This window comes from Mustela nigripes, chromosome 2, assembly GCF_022355385.1.
Source record: "Mustela nigripes isolate SB6536 chromosome 2, MUSNIG.SB6536, whole genome shotgun sequence".
Lineage (NCBI taxonomy): Eukaryota > Metazoa > Chordata > Mammalia > Carnivora > Mustelidae > Mustela > Mustela nigripes.
The window spans coordinates 12,865,592-12,889,709 of record NC_081558.1 but is presented as its reverse complement, the minus strand read 5'-3'; the positions used below and the strand labels follow the sequence as shown (position 1 = coordinate 12,889,709).

Sequence of the window (24,118 nt, the reverse complement as noted above, 5' to 3'; positions counted from 1 at the left end):
AAATTGGTTTAGATTTACCTGTGATAGATCTAACAGGTTGATGATATTAGCCTGTTTTGGAAACATCTAAAGGTTTCTGGCAGGGACGGAATCCTGGGCCAGAGCATACCGTGGTGTGTCAACTGCCAGCTGATAATGGAACTTTTCATAAGTCTTGCATGCCAGTTTTGTTTTTTGCTTCAAGGTTATAGCACTTATGTTAACTTGAAACACTGTTGATCCTGCTGAAAGGAGGATTGCTCAAAATTGTAAAAGGGAAGGCTGTAGGTTCTGATTCTCCCCAACACGGTAGGGGTATAAAAGCTAAATGTGTTGGTGCTGTCTCATCATTCTGGTTGCCCAGGTGCAATGACATTTCTGTCTTTGCTCTTTATTTGTGGCCAGGGTGTCTGAAGAGAGCAGTGTGGCATTTTATGACTTTGGGATAGGCAAGTAACAAGTGTGACTTGTGAAGCAGGTGTAAGTCCTTGTTCTGACTCACTCTGTCCCTCAGAAGAAGTTGGATTTTACAGTCTGTCTCCGCAGAGGTCTCCTGGTGGTCCTCAGAAGTGACTTTAGTTGTCATCAGAGTATGTTGTCCTGGCTGGAAGTCACAGAGGCCTGGAGGACTGTCCCAAGATCAGCTTGTGGGAAGGGGCCTTTGTCTTGATACAGATGTGAAAAGGCTCCATGGTCACCTGGGCTCCTGGGCTCAGGATGTTGCCGTGTGTGGCAGGACGTGCACCTCAAGGGTGCAAGCCTTGGGGTTAGGTGAAGGAGAGGTGCCTCAGTTTTGGTGTCTGTATAAGCGTCTTCTCAGAGCTCCAGTTTAGCCAGAACCAGAACTCAGTTCAGTTCCTAGGGATGGGCAGTTCTATGGGCAGGTCTCTGCCCAGCCCCCACTCTGAATTGTCTTCTTGAAGCTGTGGTTTTGTCTCTGTTTGTAGAAGTTGTGCCTTCCCCCACCCTCGCCCCCTGCCCTGTGCTGTCTTGAGTCTGTTTGGTCCCTTTGGGACCCCTCAGCTGGCTGTTGGAATGGGTGACTGACTTTGTGGCTTGGTGAGTGACTGCATAGGCCGTGCATTTTCAGCCTGGCCACTTGGAGCCCCCATCTGAAGCTCCTCCTGTTGACTGTCAGGGCACACATGTAGAACTGAGCAAGCATCGACGCGGTAAGTCCGTGAACTGGAAGGAATTTCCTGCGGGAGGAAGACATACCAGTATTCTGCATGTGATGCTTAAAAGTCGTCTCTAAATTCTAGGTCTGGGGAGGCCGTACACTAACATCTTAGTCACCAACTGGTACACACTCTTTATAGAGAAATACGGTAAAACTGAAAAAGGTGGCTCAGCAGTTGAATAAACATTTCTAGCAATTGCTTATGCTATTGGGTGTGGGGGGGTTGAACCTGGAGATGCCCAGCCCCTGACCCAGAGGGACCTGGAACAGGAAGAGAATGTGCACATGGGCAGTCTGAGGTGAGGTGGGACTTGGGGGGGTGCTGAGGTGGTCTTAGAGGGCTACAGCTCTTCAGTCCAAATGGGACAGTTCTTCGTGTGTCTTATTCAGAGGTAGTTCAGAGTTTTGAAGAGTATGAAATGACTTCTAGAACACATCATAATTTGAGTTTTCAGAATGAAAACTTTTAGAGTCAGATACAGGAAGTCTATTCTTGGTTTGTCTCTGACCTGAGGGAAACAGAATTTGGAGGGATGGCTGGCAGATCCTCAACAGTTTGCCTTCTCAGCAGTGGAATGGGAAAGGGGCAAGTGTCAGGCTCTGTGAAGGGCCTGGGGTCTGCCTTCAAGTATTTGAAGAGCTGTTGTACCTTGGGGTTTGGTTTGCTTTGTCTGGCTTTCTGAGGCAAACCTAGAAGGGGAAGGCAGGAGGTCCTGGGAGACAGGCCCAGCTGCCCTTGGGGGACCCTTGATTATTGTCAGAGCTGGCTTGCGACAGTCCGGAACCACTGTGCCAGGTGGCTGTGCAGACATGCCTGGGCCTTCCATCTGGACCCCCAGACTTCTACCCAAGAGTTCCTGGAGATTATGTTCTGTGATTGTGTGAGAGGCCACTAAAAAAGGAGAAGGGTCACATCAGGTATGTGCCACTGCCAGGCAGGTGGGGCTGAAAGCCTTTGAACACTCCTGGGACTGCAGTGAGGTTTCCCTTGTCCATCCACTGGAGGCTGCAGAGTGGACAGCCGCAGCCTGCAGAGTACCTGCTGCGTGCCAGGTACCGCGTGGAACACCTTGCTTCCTGGTTTGCTCTCTGAGCTAGTCCTACACGTAGATGCTCTGTCTTCATTTTAGGGGAGGGTAGAGATTAGTGACCTCTCCGGTGTTGCAGAGGACCCTATGGGCCTATACCTGGCTCAGAGGTGGTGGGTTTAATGACAATCTCCTGCCTCCCACTTAAGCCGTGCCCAGCAGGGAATTTGGACTGCTGTGTCTTCTGAGGTTTAACCTCGTAAATACAGTGTTTTTAAATGTTAAGTTTTCGTGTTTCTATTTCCTTCGCAGTTCCCACAACCTTTCTCCCTTTGATATCTTCTAGCCTCGTGGCTCCTACCTTTTTGCCTGTCAGGATCCATTCCTATGATCAGAAATACGCAGTTTCCACATAATGGCAGATGTATTTCCAATAGCTGCTTTATGAGAAAATTCAAGGAAAGAAGCTACTCTTAATCTAGTCATGCTTTGAAGTGAAGTTGTGTCTTATCATCAGAGCAGCATCTACTTAAATCTGTAAGCCAACCTTTCTTGTGCGTGGCACCTGGGATGGGACCCTCGGTGGCTCACATGTGTGGCCTTCTGTCATTCTTTCCGCTCTCCTTTTCCAGAAAACGTTCCCGCTTTCATCCCAGACAGTTGCCCTCAGGCACTCTACATAACTTAAAAACCCTACATTCCTGCTGATAATAGGTCTTGTTGATTATGTTTTCCTGGGATTGCAGGCTCCTTGGTAGTGGAGCCTGAGATAATCCCCATGTTTCTATGACTTCCATAGTGAGCTGGTGCTTAGAAGCTTGTTGATCTTCCTGTGAGAAGGGCTGGTCTTGGGAGCAAGACTTACCGAGCAGGTACTAGGGGACAGTACTTTCCAGCACTTTTCACGAATTGAAAACATTCACTCTGTATAGCAGCACAGGGAGGGAGGTACTACTGGTGCATAGACTGAGGCCCAGTAGACACACAGCTAGAAGGGATCACACTGGAGTTGGGAATCCTTCTCTCCCTACCCCCCACCAGGCCTCACCCACCTGCTGCTGCCGCCTCTGGCACCTGAGAGAGCATAGTCGGTACAAGGTAGGCATTCCACTTTCCTACCCGAGTGTGGATCCTCATGCTGGATTTGTCTATGGTATGTTTTTATGTCAGGCTGGGAGAAAAGTTGTACCTGAAATGCTTTGTGCTGTCTCTTGAACTGGCTGAGGAAAAGGTATGAGGCGTTTTTTTCCTTCCTGTCTCTTGGCTGGCATTTTTCACCTCTGACAGAAAAGATGACTGTTAATCTTCAATTCCTGCCTGTCTGTGGACCCTGGAGATCCTGTTCAACTGCTACCTTGGGACTCTTTTAAAAAGTCTCATGACAAACCAGACCCTTTCTGGACACCCCCTTCCCTGGGTTTCATCGGGGCCAGGAAGTGGGTGATGCTTCTTCCAGGTCGTACCCTGTGATGGGTCAGCTTGACTGCTGTGGAGATCATGATCACCTGTCCACAGTGAGCAGAATGATTTCATAGGTGGCTGGCTGTGGCTGGCCTTGACTCTGTGGCGGTGGTGGTGGTAGAGGGTGGTTCTGTGGTCCTCTCATGGAAGACTCACGTGTATGTGACCATGGCTCACACCGAGAGCGCAGCCCTCTCCCAGGCTCTAGTAGCCCCAGTGCCCTGCCCATACTTATACATAACTTCGGCTCCATCCCCTACCCACACCTCTGGTCACACTTGGTTCTGGCCAAGCTGGCTGTAGCTCTTTTTGCACAGATGGCGTCTGGGTTCTTCTTGTCCCCCCCACACCCTCTTCCGTTCCATTAGCTCTCTTGACCCCTCTTGCCATGAGGACCCTGGGTCAGCTCAGGTTGGGGTATGGGGACTGTGGCCACGTTCTGTTTCTCCAGGTGATCCCCAGGGTAGCGAACTGCCCTCCTCTTAAGGCCAGCCCTTTTGGAAACCACTTCAGGTAGACACTTTCCAACTTTATTTACCCTGTGCATCTTGCAGCTGTGCCATGCGCGCGGTTGGCAAGCCGGCCTTTTAGTGCTGTCTGTGGAGGAGCAACACTGATGTGTAGGTTATAAAATAGGAACAGTTTGCCCTCTTTCCTCCAGTTGTTTCACATTATTTCCTTCAAGTGTTCAGCTGGATAGATGCCAGCAGAGCACTCGTCTTCTGCTTTTACTACTTCTTTTGGCCAAGCCGCCCCTGGGGAGGGTCGCGCTGTGCTCGTGACAGGAACGTAAGTGCAGAAGCGCTGGTTGCCTTGTGCCGCTCAGAGGCTCGGAAGTGAGTCTGTTCTCAGGTGAGGACCTGGTTTCGCTCTATCTCTTTTGTCATGTTTCCTTCACACAGTGGGGTTTCACCTTCTTTGACCATCATCCAGAAGAAGGAAGAGAAGGTGATGCTTTCCCAGAAGTTTCAGCAGACATTTCGTTGATGCTTTTTCTGGGCTTTGATGGAATTAGTGTTAATTGGTGCACCCCTAACTCTGGGCATGGTGTTACTTCATCCAGACCATCCCAGAATAGAGGGGAGGCCTCCAGGAAGCATCAGGGTCCTGTTGGTGGGAGGGATTAAGGGGTGGGAAACAGGCTGACAATGTTCCCTGAATGCGTGCAGTTTAATCATCTCTCTCTCTCTCTCTCTTTTTTTTTTTTTTTAAAGATTTTTATTTATTTATTTGACGTACAGAGATCCCAAGTAGGCAGAGAGGCAGGCAGAGAGAGAGGAGGAAGCAGGCTCCCTGCTGAGCAGAGAGCCGGATGCGGGGCTCGATCCCAGGACCCTGGAATCATGACCTGAGCTGAAGGCAGAGGCTTGACCCACTAGCCACCCAGGCACCCCAATCGTCTCTTTGATGTGATAATACCATCAAATAGTTGGCCGTGGTACTGGCCTGGGAGACTTGGGTCCAGGCACAGAAATGTGAGTCACTGAAATGTAAGGTCTGAAGTAAGCGAAGGAGTGATTTGGATATTATGAGGTCACAGCACGAGGTTCTGAGTACCCACTCCTGGTTGAACCTGCAAACTCTGAGTTGCCTGTAGTCACACTTGGGTACTTTGCTGTTACCTTGTGTTAGTGCCTATGCTGGGGTGCAGCTTCTGACCCTATGCTAGGCTGAGGAGTACTTTGGAAGTCTAGGAGAGCCTGCCACAGTGCTGCTTGTTCCCCTGTCCCCATCATTTCTCCTGGTGCTGCGTCCAGCGCAGCCAGGGGGAGGTGGTGCAGTCCCAGAGGCCCAGACTCACACAGGCCTCCTGTCCCCGTAAAGCGATCCCTTTGACTAGGTGAGAGCTGAGTTCTCCGGACTTCTTTCCCCTTGGCTCAGAGGCATGGATGGACACTGGATGGTCTGTTGAAAGCTGATCATCCTGCCCATTTCCTCTTGCCCTTGGTTAGCCTGGGTAACCGGAAACTGGTACCTGCACTTCCGGGCCTGGCTTTTCTTCCCCTTAGGTTAACTGAGAAGGGTGGGGTCAGATGATCTTTCACAGCCTTCTCCATTTTTCATTCTCTTTGTCTGTTGGGGTAGGGGTGGCTCTCAGCAAGCTCCTGAAGTTGATGATGTCTGCACCCCCCTTGCTGGATGCTGGTAGCCTAGCAGCAGTAGAAGTGGGCCACATGTTAGGTTTTAGGCATGCTCAAAGGAGGAAAGGTTTGCGAATGGGTATTTCACTTTCACTTCTATTTTAGAGGAGCTTCTCAAGCATTTACAATTCAGTTTGAAGGTTGGTGACAAGGCAGTGCTGCCACTGAATGCAGGAACTTAACTTCTTGCCAAAGGGCAGAAATAGCACCTTTCCAGGTGTTGTGTGAGCTTGTCCTGCCTTTGCTTGTAACTTCTCTCACCCCATCACTGAATCAGAATGGGGCATGTGTGTCTGTCTGTCTGTCTTATGTACAGACATCTTCTATGTGGTGGGAAATGCAGCAGGTCAAGTGCGACCTCTTGACAGGTAGGCCATTGAAGAAGAGGGGATTCACTCTCTTGTTTCCAGTTTGAAAAGTGCAGAATAACTCTGGTTTTGCATGGGGGTGAAGGAGCCCTTATAAGAAAATGGTAGTGTTGGGGCGCCTGGTGGGTGGCTCAGTGGGTTAAAGCCTCTGCTTTCCACTTGGGTCATGGTCCCGGGGTCCTGGGATTGAGTCCCGCATCGGGCTCTCTACTTGGGGTGGGGGGGACTTGCTTCCCTTCCACCCCCGCCTGCTTTTCTGCCTACTTGTGATCTCTGTCAAGTAAATAAATAAAATCTTAAAAAAAAGAAAGAAAGAAAATGGTAGTGTCCACAGGAAGTCAGGGAGGAGCATGTAGAAGCAGGGCCTGTGCTTCGGACAAAAACAGTAGGGGCCCCCAGCCTGCGTCATTCTCCCCTATGGCAGGACAGAAATGGTAAGGACACTGGTCTGGGGTGGGGGTGGTGCTGCCTTAGGGTTTCTGGTGGATTGCCTGTCAGCTCCACTTAGAGGGGAGTGGGCACCTGCTTGTCACCCTGGTGATGACACTCCGGTTAGGATTGCAGTGAACATGGTGGGGTGGGCTTCCCCAAGTTGGGAAATAGGAAGTGGCATCATTTGCTTTGTGAGATGAGCTGACCCTGGGCACAAGAGTGTGCTTGTGTTTGTCCCTCCAGGCTGTCTTCCTGGGTCATCGTGCTGTCTCCAGTTCCCTGCTATAGCGTTGGTGCTGAGTGCACCTCTGCATGAGTGAATGAGGCCTGATGTCTGATGTCTGACATGGATTGGTGCCCATCGTCCCCTATTCCCTTTGCACCTCGCTGTGTTAGCCATTCCATTCTCTCCAAACTCTCTGCCCACACTGCCTCCTTATCCCCGAGTGCGTTGGCTTTGCCTAGCACTGCCAAGGCCCTGTCTGTTTCTAAGGCTTTTCCCAGATACACTTAGAGCCACAGCTTCCAGGGGCACCTGAATCCCCTCTCTGCAGCTGACAGTTGTCCTGGATGTGCAAGCAGTCCATTCTAGAAGGGAGGCGCCTTCTTTCCTCTTGCCCTTGGTATGCTGTGCTGTGGTGGTTGGCAGTGCCACCACTCTGCAGGCGACCTCAGAGCTGTCCTGGGGTCCCCCTCCTGTGGCAGCTCCTTTCCTGCAATATGGGATCTCCAGGGAGGTCTGCCTCCTGCTCTCCTCTCCACACCAGCTGAAGAGTGAATGTCCCCAAACCGACATCACATCCTCTCTCTCGGGGCTGTGTGGCTGACTGAATAAAGGCTGAGTTCTTCAGATAGCATATGGTGGAGAAGACCGTCTTTCTCTGGGTGGAAAACTGAGGCTTTGTCATTAGACATGACCGAGCTGGAATCTTGATTCTGCTATTCACCTTGCAGCCTTGGATGAGGTCGGGTTTTCAGCCTTCATTTTCTCAGGAGGATGTACATACGCAGCTTCAGAAGGCTCATGAGAATGGGATGTGGTCCCAATCCTGATGTGCCCCGGTTATTGACATACATGGCAGCTCACAGTTCCCAGGACTGGGAGTGGGCAGCTCCCACCCTCCCCCCACCCCCAAGCTGCCAGTTCCTGTCCTTACCCTCGGGTCAATGCCGATTGGATGATTCATGACTGGGAACTAGCCAATCACGGGGCTGTATCTTCCTGGCCAGTGGTTGGTTTGAGGATGGGCCTGTGACCCATTCAGAGCCTGTGAATGTTTTAGCACTTTGCTGGCGTGAATTGGGGGGAGACATGAATGGGAGAGGATATGAGCGGGTTGCTGCTAGGGTCTCCCACTTGGGGACGACCTGCCCAGGAGTGACACCAGGCCAGAGAGTTGAGGGAGGATTAAGACATCATGGCCTGACCAGCCCAAGGTGAGCCCTGCCTGAATTTTTCAGTTGTGTGAGCCAGTGGCTTATTTTCTGGGTGCTGAGGTCCTTTTGAAAGCTGACTTTTCTGTTACTTGTAATCAAGTCTAGAGAGAATCCAGACAGAATCAGCCAAGCACCTTATGCTCCGGTCTCTGGCTCAGGTGTCTTCGCTTCTCCTCTGCTCCAGCTGTGCTCCGGTGCACATCCGTCAGCTCCTGACCTGCTAGTGTACCCACACCTGCATGGTCCACCCTTCCTCTTTTTCCCCCTCCCTCTTCACTTCCTACCTGCCTCTCTGGGCTCTGGGCTCAGGGTGCCTCCCCCAGCAAGGCCAGTGCCAGCTATACAGGAGCCCTGTATTCTGGCTGTTCTGGTGCCCTGGTCTGATCATCCCCATACTTTTAACCTGTCTGACATGACTGTATTACACACACCCCCACCCCCACCCCCACCCCAGCAACCTTGGTTCTTCTGCTAGTGCATAGTGAGCCTCTTCATTCTGTTAAGGTCAGTGGCCAGTTTATGAAACAGAGTGGGTTCATCTCTGGTTTCAAACTACAGATGAGCGCAAGCAGTGCCTGTTTGGGGAGGGTTGAGGGTAAGAGTTTAGGTTTGGTGGGCCTCGACAAGACAGATGCTCAGCTCATGAGTATTGGGGTTGGGGTGGCTGGTTCCCTGGAAGACTCTTCATTCCTGTTAGGACTTCTTGGCCTTCTTTAGATCTCACTCCTGGTGTCCTCCTGTGTACATGGGTTCTCTGGGAACCCTAGTGGCATAGTTAGCACTCAGGTACCGAGCCTGTCCTGTGTGTGTCCCATAGTTCTGGGGAGTGTGGGGATTCTGGAGGCAAGTGGCAGGACCCGGGGAAGGGGGAGGGCGCCCTAGGTGTTGCTGTACTGGTCCAGCCCCTTCTATGGGTTGTGAGCCCTTCAGGTCCAGCCCGCAGGAGGGCACTAGCCTCCTCCCTCGTTGGGTGAGGCCCCGCCCAGGATGACTTCCCTTGTAGGGGCTTCATTGTGAGAGCAGCACCTTCAGGTCCTTCTCCTGCTTTTGTCTGTCTGGACTTCGGGCAGATCACTTCCTGTTTCTGAGGCTCAGTTTCTCTATTTGTGGCTCGGGGCTGTTGGAGCCATTACCTGGTGGTGGTGTCCTAAGAGGCTGAGCATGTCAGTGCCTGCTATGGTGCCCAGCTTCTGTTGTCACCAAGGTGACCATGAAGGAATGAGTGCTATCTGTGTGATAGGTGAACAAAAGAGGGAGGGAGGTTGTCCTTGCTGGAGGCCATGCACAGAAGGGGGAATAATCCTATCAGTGACCACAGGCCTGCAGATGGAGTTCATAAGGTTATTTTTTAATCTTCGGCCTTAATAGATATAGGAGAACCAAAGCAGCAGCTCTTAAGGTGCCCTCACTCTCTGCTAGGTATTATCCCATTTCATAGAGGAGTGGAAGGCTAAGCCAGGTGACGTAGCCAGTCACCTGGCCACTGCATAAGTGACCTTGGAGTGCTAGCTTTCATCACGAGACAACACGGAGAGCCTGCAGAGAGGAGAAGGGTGTGAGAATCCCTGCAGAGGTCTTTCCTTCCAGAGAACTGCTCGCTGATGGAGATGGTCTCTGTCTGTGCTGTCCCATGTGGTAGCTCTGAGCCATGCATGGGTGGTGACTAACAGGTGGCTGGTTAAGACCAAGGAACTGACTTCTAAATTCTATTTAATTTTAATGACCACCTGAATTGGACAGCACACTTCTGGGGCCTCAGATTACTTGTGCTTTGGGTAAGGTCCTGGGACTGTGTTGTTTTTTTCCACATGGGAAATAGGGGAGGGGGTTGCACCTAGGTTGGCAGAGGGGTGCAGAATGGGGCTCTTGTCCTTTCCTTGCAACCCACTCGTCTTAACCCCTCCCCAGCCAGACAGCTCTGGTTATTCCAGTGTCTCTAGAGCCTCTGAGCCATATCTGCTCCACTTGTGAGGTCTTGTCTTATGGGGAAGAAAGCCTACTTTCTTAAGTCTGGATTGATGAATGCAGTTAACAATCAAATAGAAATCCTTTGAGCCTCCCAGATGGACAGAGATGGACAGATGGGAGGACAATGAATAAAAGAAAGAAAAGTATTTAATGTGCAAGGGTTTTGGAGTGAGGCCTGGGTTCAAATCTCTACTGCTCTGTCTCTGTCTCTGTCATTGGACAAATCGCATCAGATATTTGCTGTCAGTCTCCAGTTTGCTGTTGTCTATAAGGGGAGAACCAAACAAGTCCTGCCCTACTAAAGGGCGCATCATGGGCGCTGAGCACGTCCAAGCCCTTCCCTGCCTTTCTGGGAATGGGGACAGGAGCACTCATTCCCCTGGATGAGTTTGTAGATATTTAACTTTGGTTTTCACAGATGCTGTTCTTTCTCAAAGATAGTCTTCCCTTTAGTGTGAGCAGTGAGCAGTTACCAGACAACATTGCATAATTTTACACATTTCTGAAAGCTCCCTGGGGGTGGGAAACCGGAAGAAATAGGTTGTAGAATAAAATCTCAGACTTGTAGAATGAAAGGCGCACTACTTTGGAAGAGGGGTTTTGGTTGGGACTCCCAGTCAGGATGAAAACCTGCCTGGACTTTTCTGAATCCCTTTGTACTGCATTTGCAGAGGGGGGTGATCAGAATCTGATTTTGTGAGTGAAATCACCTTTAGGAAGCAACATCCTTTCAGTCTGGAGAGGGTTTTTACAATTAACTGTCCCAAGATCTTAGAGACATCACGGGACAGAGAAATGTTGATGTGATTAATAACCAGAAAGTATACCTTGTCCTTAAACGTGGGAAGAAGGCATTGGCAGGAAATCAAGACTTGAGTTAAAACTACCCTGTTGCTATTTTCTGCTTCCAAGTCTGTCTCCCACCCTGCCCGCCTCATCCCACACCGCCCTGCTGGCAGGATCCAGGAGCTACTTCATACCTCACCGTTTTGGAAAGTTTTTGTGTAGGGAGAGGCATAGCCACGTTGGTGTCCTTTGAATCTAGTCCTTTTACTCCTAGGAATCTATTAACAGGTACAGGCTGAATTTTAATAACAATGTTAATATATTCTCTTAATAATGATTGTTGATGTCATTAATTTAACGGTATGGGAGAAGCTTAGGAAACACGTGCATCTCCAGAGTCAAGTAGCATAGAGCTGTGAAGAACAGTCCTGAAAGCTCTGTGGAAAAACAGACAAGTCTTGCCATGATGAAGAAAAGGAGTATTTTTGTTGGCCAAGCACAACTAGGAAAGGCACAAAAACTGGAGCTTTGGATAAAATGAGAACCACTTGCGTTGGGGTAGTAGGAACACTTTTTGTTTTTGTTTTTTTTTTCTGTGCTCCATTGTCTTTTTAATTAAACAGTGAAAAAAAGAAAATAAAAGTAGACTACTTTAGCCTGAAGAGCACTCAAGAGCTATTGAGAGCAATCGGATATGGAGGGGGCGCAGACTGGTGTGTGCTGCCGCTCGCAGGAGAGGGTAGCATTCTTCCTCACACGCATGTGGGAAGCTCAGAGCAGCAGCGTGCGATGCTTTGCCCTAGTCGGGGCTATCAGGACAAAGAGGACGTGCGTGGACTCATGGGTTTTATTCATCGCAGTCAGTGACGCCATGGCTGTGGCTGTGTTAAACTCCTGGTGTCATCTGTGCTTCCTGCTTTTTGCCACCTTACTATTTCCGGTCCATCTCTAAGTCCTAGTGGCTGTACCGCCAGAATGTCTCTTCTCCGTCTCTGGTGTATGCCTGACCATCTTCCTGTTGGGAAACTTCCTTCTTTCTCCTTCCAAAGCAATATCAGATCTCATCATTCTGCCAGTTAAGATCCTGTGCACTCAGAACAGACATCCCATTCATTATTATCATAATCTACAGGTGTTCTGTGACTTGAACCTTTCTTTCTTTCTCCTCAATGTGTAATACTTCCCTGTCCCTCATTCATGTCCAGGCCTCCTCCCCAGGTCCGTGAGCATCAGACTCCTTCAGGTCTCTCCTGGTCACTCATTGTAAAGAGTCCCATCCCCTCCCTGCTGTGTCACACTGCCGCCAGATGCTTTCATGTCAGGGTACATGTAGGAAATGACGCTGTGCCCACAGTGCACTGGGGGAGCGGTTGAACTGGGACTGGAGGGAAAACCTCAAGCATGACATTTGTTCAGTGTGATTATAAGAGAAATGAAGTATATAGTGTTAGGGAATGTGTAAAATAATTAACTTGTTTTGACTTTCTGAATAATATTATCGTTAACTTTTATAAGAGGGAGTGCTATGTCCGTGAACCTTTTATTATGTTAGGTTGGATTTTTTTCGCTTGACTCTAACAGTTACTATAGAGAAATTCTGTTTGCATGTGCAGGTGATGAAACTTAGAGCCAATTTTTAGTAAACATTCAATAATTGGCAAGAATTGCTATATCTAATGAATCCAAGTTCTTCCCTCTTTTCCGTTTGCATGTAATGTTGAAATACAGTAATTATGCAAATGGATTTTCATTTCATTCGAACTTTATTTCAGGTTCTTTGAAGTAATGTACTCTAATTTACTCTGTGGTGTGCCAGTAAATGTTTGGCAACTAGCTTTTCTGGAAAAAAAAGTATGCATGCACATACACGTGTAGGTTTATACATCTTACTGATATAGAGGATGGGTAGTATACAGTTTACAAATAATAAAATACATAGCCCTCTTTGTTGTCAATTCTGTGTACCAGTTGTTTCACAGATTGCGTTCCTTGATTTTTGCTGAACTTTTTAAACTGTAGTCAGCTTAAGAGTGTAGTTCTGACATGAATGTCGATTGATAGTTTTGTTTATGTAATATTGAATGACACAAAAGTTTTCAAATACTGGAAGGCTATTTCCTTGTTTGTTTGTTATTCTTAATGTAATGACTACAGGCATGACACACTTTTAAATTTAATCTGCATTATTAACATTTTCGCCATCACTTTCTTAAATCTAAATCCCAGGGGTTGGCAAACTATTTCTGTAAAGGGCCAGGTGGTAAATATTTTGAGCCATAGAGTCTGTCACAACTCTGCCTTTATTTATAGCACAGAAGCAGCCATAGACAATATAGAAATGGATTGTTATAACTGTGTTCTGATAAAACTTTATTTATATAGCTAAGTTTATGTTGTTTCATCTTGATAAAAAAAAATATAAAATGAAAAAACCCTTTTATTTACAAAAACAGACATTGGACTGGGTATGGCCCAGGAGTGAATGAAGCCCTAATTTTTAGCATTTGCCAATTTTGGTGGTGGAAGTACTTCCACTGTGGCTGGTTCCCATGTCATTCCATGACAATACTACACGTGGAGTTGGGAAGAGATGCCTCAGTAGCACACCATTTACCTAGACAGTAGTAGCGGGGCAAAATGAGTAGGAAGAGATGAGTTGTGAGTATTTCATTGCCTTTGTTTTCAGTACAACTTGTGAGCCGCTATGATTGCATTTTTTACAGTGGCTGTGTTTAACAGCCGGTCCCTAAGATTCCTAAAAGTTTTACCCCAGGCTCTCATGGGTTGATGTGAGCTGGCTCCAGCACAGTCCTGGGTAGAGTCCCTCCTCCTAGCTAGTGTGGACCCTGGCTGCAGGCCACAGGTTCTTTGTCCAAGATGGCATCACTGCCTTTGCAGCCAGCTGCCAGCATGGTTCTCTTGGTTTGGAGGCTGTGGTGGGAGCCCCTCAGGGGCATGCGGTGAGCCAACTGCCTGAGGGTGGGGCGGGGCCAGAACTCTCCAGATTCTGCTCGGGTTCTGATTCTCTGTAGCCTCTGGGGCTGAGGTGCCCACTTCTCCGGGCCCAGAGGTCAGAGGAGGATTTCCTGTAACATGCCGTGTGGTTATTTTTTCATAGTTTTTGGTACACTGACATTGTCTTGTTTGCCTGTCTGCTGTCTGCCTTCCCTGACATGTGTGGAAGTCCCACAAGCTCTGTCTGCTCCCTGACTTCCTCCTTCCTCACCATGTGCGTGATATGTTTTTATTTTCCCCGTAAATAGATCACTGCTGAAGGAACGCTCATGTCTGTTCTCGCGGGCTGCAGCAGTTGGCAGTGCGCAGTCCAGATGGGTTTGGGCTCCTGCGTCCAAGGTTTTCCTGTTGTTAGAGACAAGTGTTCCTTCTCGGTGTGTGCAGGGTGCCCTCCCCATTGGAAAGGAGCAGCTCCCATCTTCTAGCTACTTTCTCCCATATCAAGAAACCACTGTTGCTAACCTCACCACCGGGCCATGGAAGTTGCTCTAGGTTTCAGCGTGGCTAATGCTGTGTTTGTTTCCACTCCCTCAAAAAAGGAAAGAGTGAAACCTAAACCCAGTGCATCTTGAGACTGCTCTGTGCGGAGGGTGTGGGCCTCGTTGACAGGGCCAGATGGCTTCAGAGTCCAGAGGCTCAGTGGGCTCTCCCCTGCTGGTCGTGGGGTGCCCCCGCATCCCTGCTTTACAGAGAGTCGCACTGCCACATCTGTGAGATGACAGGACTGGCCCAGCCTGCAAACTCTGTCATTCCTAATTAGATGAAGGTGTTTGTGCTTTTGGGGACCCAGTTCCAAAGCCATCATAGCCCTGGTCTTGTAGGGAGGAGAGCGATAGCAGCTCCAGAGAAACCAGTCCACTGCAGTATCCAGGCGGGCCCAGGCCTGTAGAACCCCAGTGACCCCCCTGAGGATGAGGTGGAGTCACCCGTATGCTCTGTCAAGCCGCCTGGGAGGCTGGTGATCTGACACCCATCCCTTTGCAGGGAGATGGAAGTGAAGAAGTGTGTAAGTGAGTTAGGGGAGTGAAGGAGGAGGAGAGCTTGCCCCACTGAAGGACAGATTTGCTAAGGGTTGGATAAGAAGACAAATGTGAAAGGTGATTTGTTACCAAGAGCCCTGTGCAGCCTTCAGCTGTTTCTTTCCTAGGGGCTTTCATTGGCAGGGTGAGCCCTGTAGCTCCCTCCCTCCCAGCACTGTGGAATCTGGGCCGACCACTTCTTCTGTCACACCAGGCGTTTCCCCCGCCCACTGCTCCTCTGAGCCTCTTACCTGTCCGGGAGTGCTGCCTGGCACCAGCATGGAGACTCCACTCCTGGGCTGCCTCGGCATCTTGGAGGTGCCATCTCTTAGCTGGGTGCCCCATACCAGTCCCGTCTGCAGCTGCTCTCGCTATCTCGGGGGGATGTGTGGACATGGACTGCAGGTGGCAAAGACCAGTGGAATTTCCTGGGCCGCCTCCTGTGGAGGCAGCCTCCTGGGTCTCTTTTATATCCATGTCTTTTTTTTATTCACCTGGTCGTTGTGGCCTTTAGGCTGCCTCTCCATCCGAGAACCCCAGGGCTTCGCCCAAGTCCTGCCCATGCTGGTGTCTCACACTCTACATGGGCTGTCACTTTGGGTAGGAATCTTGTTTCTGCATCTCCGTTTCTGAATCTGTGAAATGCTCTATGCCAGTGCAGCTCTGGGACTTGTGGGACTGTGCCCTTATGGTGGTGGCACCGTGGGGAGCCTTCAGTAGACACAGGAGGCGGTGGTGGACAGTGTGTCAGGAGACCTAGCTGTGATTCCTTCCCTGTCCCTACAGCCAGAGCAACTGTATTTCTTATCCTCCACACCAGGACACTTTTAAAAGGAATGAGGCACTATTAAAAGTTACACTGGACTACAGGTGTAAATATGTATTCTGGCAAACCAGGTCTAGGGTCACTTTCCACACTCTGCTGTCTCTGTTTGAAAGCTGCTGTCCTTATGTGCAGTCCCTCAGATCCAGAATATCCCCTCTGCAGAACCGGCTCTGGCGACTCACAGCCCCCTGAACTTCCCCAGCCTGCACACCAGGTGTGGCCTGTGCTCTTGGGCCTTCCTTTGCCCCATCCTCTGCCTGAAATGTTGTTTTGTTTTCTTTTCTTTTTATTGATCTGTTAGTACACAAGCAGTAAATACATTTTTCTTTTTAAAATGTTAGGTGTTTGAGTTACAGCTGAGGCCACTTTGGCCTCTGTCACTGGTGCAGTTTTTCCTGTCACTGTGGAGGGGACCACTGTCATGAGTCTGGAGTACGTCTTTGTGTGTCAAGATACATCCTAGAACACCATGCGTGGTTTTTAAATAAGTGCTGGCACGCGAGTCTGTCATTTTGAAGGCAGCTCATTTCCCTCAGCATGTCCTGGCTCTCTGTCTTTGTTACATATGAGTATAATTCATTTCTTTAACTGCAGCGTAATATTCTGTGATTGTATCTGTTTCATTGTCATGGAGCTGGCTCCCAGAATTTATTAATAAAACAGTGTATTTGAATATTTGTGTGCATACCTGCACCGAATCTGTCGGACAGTAAAAGCGAGGAGTGCTGGCTTTCACCGTGGCAGAAGTGGTGGGGCAACTTCTGTGGGGGCCCTCCACGGGCAGGGCAGACCCAGCATCCTCCTCCATCGCTCTGCTCTGAGCTGGTGCTGAGGGGGTGGGAATGGGGAGGGGCAGCCTCCCGCACTAGCACAGGGCCCTGTGAGCACTGCCTGGAGCCTGCTGGGCCTGAGACCCTCCCTGAAGCCGGGCACCCCTCCTCCCTACTCCCTTTTTCTAAAGCCAGGGTTAGGTGCCATAGGGCAGGTGAGGGCAGAGCTGGCATTGGCTCTAGGAGGCAGGCTGGGCGGGGCCCGAGGGCATGTCTGTCCCTGACACACAAAAGCAGCCAATGTAGGGCCTCACTCTTTATCCACCTGGAGACAGCTGAAGTCTGTTGCCCTGGATCTTCTGTGGCTCCCCTCAGATGTCACTAGCATTCAGGAAAACCCTCAAGCACTCAGGAGCACACCTGGTTTAGCAGGAGTCCGGAGAGGCGGTGACTGCATTGATTCCCACTGCGCAGATCAGGACCCCCAGCTGGCCAGCACTTGAACCGTGTGCCTGGCAGATTCTCACACAATCCCATGGGAATGCGATTGCTTCCCCCGCCCCCACCCTCCCGCCCTCCTTAGAGACACAGAGGCTGATGACGTTCCAGTAGAAGGCTCTGGGTTCCATGCCCGCTTCTTCACTCCTTCGGCTGCCCCATCCAGTCGCATATGCGGCACTTGTCAGCCACAGTGCTCTGTGAGCTTGAACAGGGTGACAGGGTATAGTGCTCAGTGCAGAAGAGGAGCAGAGGGATGCGGGGGGTGAGGAGGGTGGGGCCAACTAGAGGGAGGGCAGGCCCGGCAGAAGGACTTCCAGGAGCTCAGGTGTGCTGATGCTGCTTTCACTAGCGCCCTGGAGCTGTTTCTGAACGGAGCATGGAAAGATTGCTGGTGAGCTGTGGGTGGGCTGGGCTGGGAGATGTGGCATCCAGGTGTGGCAGCTGGTGCCCAGCCCCGGCGGGAGGAGAGAAGCTGTATGCCAGCCTTGGCATCTGTCTGTTCAGACATGGTTGAGGGGAGGGGCTGATTGGGGATGGCACTGGGTCCCAGATGTTACGTTGGGTGTGAGGGAGATGGCGTACCTCTGCCCGCCTCTGGGCACTCAGGGTATGAGGAGTAAGGTGTGAACCTTTCAGTCACATTTTAATGTTTCTGGGGTCAGGCCATGTTTTCCAGTTGGCACCATTTGTCTCTTAGTGGTTGGTGATACACCGGTGCATCTCAGGGTAGGTGAAACGTGCTGACCCATGAGCAGTCTGTGCTCAGAACCTCGGGCAGTGATCGAGCTAAGGGACACCTGTCACTGCGACAGTGCCAAAGTAGTTCCCTGGCATCAAGCTGCAGGCCCTCCCTTCCTGCCCTGTCCCTCTCTTCAGATAAGCCCCAAGCCCCTGGGTCCTGCCTCACTGTCCCCTTCATCTCACATCCACCCCATCTTGCCTGTCACCATCTCACTCCAGGGGGCTGGCCCACACCTACAGATTTTCTCTCTGGTTCAGCTCTGAGCTCTCTGTCAGACGGCCGGATCCAGCGATTTAAAACTGCAGTCGGTTCTGACCGTGTTGCTTGCTGCTCTGAGCATGGGCTGGGTCCATTATGTGACCTGCTATGGCCCCCTCTCCTTCCCATCTGGTGTTCTCTGTGCTTGTGCTACTGTGTGCCCCTGGCCCTTTGCTCCCAACTTGACAAGCCCTCACCTTCCTGGTCTGGCCTACAGACTGCGGCTCACTCTCCAGGTCTCCTCAGAGAGCCCTTCCTCCATCCTGCTCCTTGGAGGCCTCAGAATACCCTGAGCGCCCCGCAGCCCAGCCTGCCCACTGGCCCAGCCACACGGGGAGTGCCTTCAAGGCCGCGCTGTGCTTTATCTGTGTGTCTTTCTGGGAGAGGCGGTGGAGCCTGTGGTGAAGAGCCAGGTTTTGGTTGCGGGGCTGCAGGGGCCCCAAACCCAGCTGTGTGACCTCGGTGGAATAGGCGACCTTGTTGTGCCTTAACTTCCTCTTCGTGAAAAGGGACTGATAGAGCCTGACCCGTTTGGACAATAATTTATAGAGCTATGTGTAAGAATTTGTTTTCTTTCTTTCTTTCTTCTTCTTTTTCTTTTTCTTTTTTTTTTTTTTTTACTTTTACTTTTAGTTTTTTTGTGTGTAGTAAGAATTTCTTAATCAAGTAGTGCCTAATTGCCTAATTTGCCTTATTGAGGCCCTTCATAGTACATCTTCCAGGCAAAGCTCCCACTTTAAGCAGCGCCTGCCTGTAGGCTTATCATTGGGAGTGACAGACTGGCAGGGGGAGGGGGACCCAGAGACTGCCTCATGCTTGGTGGGGGAGCACTATCAGAGTTACAGTGAGAAGGAGGCCTTGGAAGCAAGAAACCTGGGGAGCTGATCAGGCTTTAAAAAGCTGGGCCAAGACTTCTTGACAGGGCCTCTGGGGTCTGGTGGGTGTGTGTGGGGGGAGGGGGGGCATGTGTGGTTTTGAGTGTTTGTGTGTCTCAGAGTCTCGACCAGACACTCAGAGAGGCAGGGTCCCCTTTGGGTGTTGTTGGCAGAGGTGCTGTTAGAGGAACTCAGGTTAGGGGAGTGGGAGATTGCTGGGTATAACCCAAGAGGATAGGCCAGGCTACCCCTGCACCCCAGTGCTCATAGGTCTATCTGCCCTGAGCTCTGGGTTAAAGACGATTGTGAGGCCAGATCCAGTTCCAGGAGCAAGGGGCATTGGTCAGAGATCAGCAAAGGGGAGGTAGGGTATATCTGCTGTTCCTTCCCTCAGCCTGTTTGGAATTCACTGTTATGCCAAGAGGGAGGCAGAAGCAGCACTGGTGCCCCTTTGCAAGTGGTGGTTAGTGCCCTTTGGTGGAGAGACTCCCGCATAGGGCCCCAGGGCGTGAGTTTTGCACACAGTGCAGTTAGTTCTCAGAGCACCTGTGAGCTGGATGGCATTGTCCCCCCAGGACACAGATGAGGCCTGGGGGGACTGACCCTGCCCCATGGCAGGGTGCTACAGCAGAACCCCAGTTCCAGCCCAAGGCTGAGAGGGGGAGAGGGCAGTGCCAGCAACATGTTGGTGAGGCCTTGGACACGGATGGGCAGTAGGGACTTCAGCCAGGGGACTCAGATGTGCTCAGAACACTCTTCAGTGGTGATGGGAACTGCAACTCATTCCCCTCTACTGCACACCCTTGAAGGTACTCCAGCTTCTACAAGGCAGGCTGAGCTTGGTTTTCCCAAACCAATGTCTGGCCCAGTAGGCTTCTTCCTGCCTCTTTCTCCTGGCCTCACAGTCCTCCCTATCTCGCCCTATTCCATGTCTGTGCATGCCTATGGCTCTGCACCCCCACCGCCCCACTCTTCCCTCCCGAGCCTCATGCTCGTGAAAGACCTGCAGGCCTTCCCCGGAGCCCTGCTGCTGCTACACTCACCTGTCTCCTCCACCAGGATGGACTGTTCGAGCCAGGGCGGCTTGAGGACAGTTCCCACCCAGAATCTGGCACATAGCAGCCACTGAGTGGAGATCAGATGAATGCCTCCCATGCCTGAGGAGGCCCCGTCCAAAGTCCTCGTGAAACAGGGAGGACCGAGAAGATCCCCCGGGCAGGAGTTTGGCAGAAGCAGAAGTGCAGCGTTGTCTGAATGGTTCTTCTCTGGCTCTCCTCACCTTAATGGGTTCAGGGTTAGAAAAAGTGTTCAGTATGAGCATGGTCTTTCTCTTCCCTCCCCTGGCTGCTGCAGTCCCACTCTTCTGCTTCCGCAGGGCCGAGAGATACTTTGCATCGTATTTCCAGTCTTTTTTGTGATATGCGTTGCATCTGTTTTCAGGGGACAGAGACTCAAGCTCATCTGTGAGCTGATGAGGCCACCAGTAAATAAAGCAGAGGCTGTGGGCTGGGGATGGAGGCAGTATTGCCCACCATGGAGAAGGGCTTTATGGGTTTGTTGGAGGTGAACATGTTTTATTTTGATAGCTGTGCATTTATTGTAGTGGTACTAGGAAAAATATAACCTGCTTCCCAAAGCCCAGGTACTGTTGTTCAGGACAAGAGTGAAGTGGGAAAAGTGTAAAGGGCAGACCTTCAAGTGGCAGTTGGAACCCTGGCCTGACTAGTAATCTCTCTCCAGGGCAGCTTCCTGCTGCAGGGTTCAGAGGGGCACAGACCCCTTCCAGGAGCTCTCTAGGGATGTGTGTGGGGCTCCAGAAGTTTGAGTGAGACCCAGGATTTGGTATCAGTTGTTGTCGCAGTTGATGTACTCTATTTTTTTATTACCTCTGTTTGTTTATTGCAGTTATTAAGATTTCTGTTCATCAACAGTGTCCTGAGTTTCAGCTACTGCTCTACTATCCGATAGAAGTAGTTCTATCTGATATGTTTTGTCATCTTAGCACATTTTCTCCTTTCTAGTTAATCCTAGTGCTTATTACAGATGATCAGCTAGGCAAGCCTGATGTGCCGGTGTCGGAAGTGATGTCGTGTTCATCATTTATGTTGCAGGTGGCCTGGGGTCTGCGGACCCATGGGGCTGCAGGGTGCCAAGCTAGGGGCCTAGCTCTGGAACAGCCCAGGAGCCTGGGACTGTTGTGCCATGCAACTTGCACAATTCAGAAGGTGTGCAGAGGATGTTAATTGTTGATGTGAATTCTCAGCGGTAACAAGTTTTGTGAATTTTATTTGCTGTGTTGGGAGAGAGAAAAACAAGGGTTCTAGTGTGGGTTGTGCTGTCAGCGGGTGCTGCTGAATTAATGAAGACTGTGAGGCAGGCAGGGCCCCCTTACCATTGTGTCCCCAGATCCCACATGGGACCTAGATCAAAGGGGATAGATTGTGTTTGGATTGGCCTGGGTCTGGTATGGGCCTGGGGTCTGGTTGCTCCAAGGAGGCAGCTTGAAAACAGTCCCAGAAAGAGGCCATGTGGTGACACTGCAGGACTATGGGACAGACCATGGCTGCAAGGTCCCAAGTAGCCCATGGAGTCAGGTGGGAGAGGGCAGACCGAGGGGAGGCAGTTTCAGTGTGTTTTCTCTAGTGTTTTCCGGTGTCACTTTCTGAAAAGGAACTTGTCCTATTGCTTGCGTACTCATGATTGTCTTAGCTGGTTGCTTCCAATTTCTAATCATAAATATATGGACATTAAACAACAGCGGGAAGTCGACTTCTTGCTTCCAAAGAAATAAGTTGCCAAGACAGACTTTAAAAAGTAGAAAGGTTAGACCTTCCACAAACATCTAGCCATCTAAAATGGAGAGGTGAATCCTTCTGCCTATACAAACAAGCTAGCTGTTAGAGGGTGGTCGGGGTATGCTACTTGTAGGATTTCAGAGGGTCTTCAAACTGAAATCTCAATGTTCTCAGTATGAAAAACCTGAGATCAGATGCTTATGTAAGGAAAGTGCTATTCACCCAGTAAACCCAAAAAACCAAATGGATAATGCTGGCCGTATTTTGCCTTTCTGACATTTCCTTGGGAATCTACAAGAACCTCCCCTTTCCCCTCCCCCCAATAAGACCATTTAAGTGTGTGTTAAGCAACTACAGAATACTAAATAAAAAGTTTGGCCAAAACAACAACAACAAAAAAAGTAGAAAGGTTAGAGAATTTGTTACACCAGGATGCAGTATATAGGGTAGCAGCACCAGCGAGAGCCCTTGGTTTTGGAGTCAGCTGGGTGAGGTTTAGATCTTGCTTCACCTCATCTGGCCTTGGGCAAGTTCTTCTACTTCTCTGAGCCTCTGTCTCCTCATCTGTGAAATGAGCCTTCGAGGCTGCTCTGAATAGAGATTGTGGTCACCAGCTGGTAGTTCTGGGCACAAAGACAGGCATGGCGTCTGGGGGTTGTCTTTCCAGGCTCTGGCTCACCTGTAGTATGCAGTTCCTGAAAGTACCCAGAGCTCCTGGACAGTGGGGAGCCAGATGCTGCCACCATCTGGGTGATGTCTGGTGGATGTGCTCAAGGGCTTATGCTTGCTGTTTTCATGGGTCTGGGGGTGCTTGTTACCTCTGACACTCTCCATCATGTGGGCACGAAAGGACCAGCCTCTTGGTGCGCGGTGTACCGATGCAGACCGCGTGGTGGGTTTCCATCCTCTTGTGGGGTTTGAATCTGCATTGCCTTAGGCTGGTTCAGTTCATGGCCGGTTGTTTTCAGGTTTGGGCTTGTAGCATGGTGTGCCACACAAGGGTCACAGGCTGAGATGGTGGGTAGACAGGAAGGGACAGTGAGCTGTCATACCCTGTTCAGGGCCTCACTTTGCCCAAGACACCCAGTCTCTAGAAATCCCACACCAGATCCTATTGGAGGGGTACAAGAAGGTGATGTCAGGGTGGGCCGAGATCTACTCTTGTCACTTTGACTTCAAGCCTCCTGGCCTGTCCAGATTCCCAGGGTTGTCCCCAGATCTGTGCCATCACGTCTGTGCAGGTATGTCATTGTCTACCTGGGTAGAGTAATAGTTTCATTGATAATGTGTCTGTCTCCCCAGCAGCTGGGGGGGGGGGGGGCGGGGAGAGTCCAGTTCTCTATGTCTGTGCAAGGAGGTGGCTTTAGTGCCAGACCTAGAGGATTGCCTGCACTGGGTCCTCTTTCCTTCCCCTGCAGTTAGTCGCATCTGGAGACACACAGCCATACTCAGCAGAGTCTGTGGAGAGATGGCAAGAGCAGGTTAGCAGCCCTGACAGCCTGTGTGCTGCTTTGCCAGGCAGGTGGGCCCACATCTCTGGGACCCTTTGCTTTCTTCCTCCCCTTGGCAATGGGGTCATTGCAATGTGTAAGCTGAGGGTCCGAAACAGTTGGGACAATACCAGTTGGCATTGAAGTATTTGGACCCTTGGAACAAATTTTAATACCTGGGAGTTTATTTCTAAGGAAAAAAATGAGAGAAGGAAGTTGCATGTGTGAAGATGTTCGCTTGAACGTTGATTACAGTAGGAGAACCCAAAAGGAGATGATGTGTCCAGCAGTTGGAGAAGGTCAAGGGAATTATGATGCATCGATGTAACATTGAGCTGTTGAACATGAGCTTTATAAAGATTATATAGGAGAGGGATGCCTGGGTTGCTCAGTGGGTTAAAGCCTCTGCCTTCGGCTTAGGTCATGATCTCAGGGTCCTGGGATCGAGCCCCGCATCAGGCTCTCTGTTCAGCCGGGAACCTGCTTCCTCCTCTCTCTCTGCCTGCTTCTCTGCCTACTTGTGATGTCTGTCAAATGAATAAATGAAATCTTAAAAAGAAAAAGTTATGTAGGAGGAAGTAAGGGTTAAATGAAAAGAGAAAATAGCATCTATAATGCAGTTTCAACTGCATAATTGTCACTTGCTTGGGACAAGCATGGGAAAGTCACTCACAGAAATGTTGCCATGGCGTGGGTCATGGGAGTGCCAGGGGCTCAGGGAGACAGTGCTGCAGTTTGGCCTTTGGGGTCAGACCTGAACCATGTTGGTATCTACCTCTTGGGCTGTTGGGAGTTCAAGGACACACATGTGATGGGGACTCGGAAGGTGCTCTCAGAGGAGAGGAAAACCAAAGAGGTTGAGGAGACTGGACGTGAAAGGTTATGGAGCCAGATGCAGGCGGGCTCAGACAGCACCTGCCTCAGCTGGCTTAAAGAGGTGGGCTCAGGACCACTGTATCTGGGGCTTGAAATGAGAGTATAAGGAAGACACACTTAGGGGTTAGTGTGGGTGGGTTGGTTTGGAGGTGCAGTGCCTGCCCTGAGGGA

At 50.4% G+C, this 24,118-nt stretch overlaps 1 protein-coding gene across 1 annotated transcript in view; it reads left to right on the top strand.

Moving 5' to 3' along the window:
• Positions 1-24,118, top strand: part of MED26 (mediator complex subunit 26) — a 54,168-nt gene that overhangs the window by 4,449 nt on the left and 25,601 nt on the right. The gene's annotated exons all lie outside the window — the stretch shown is intronic.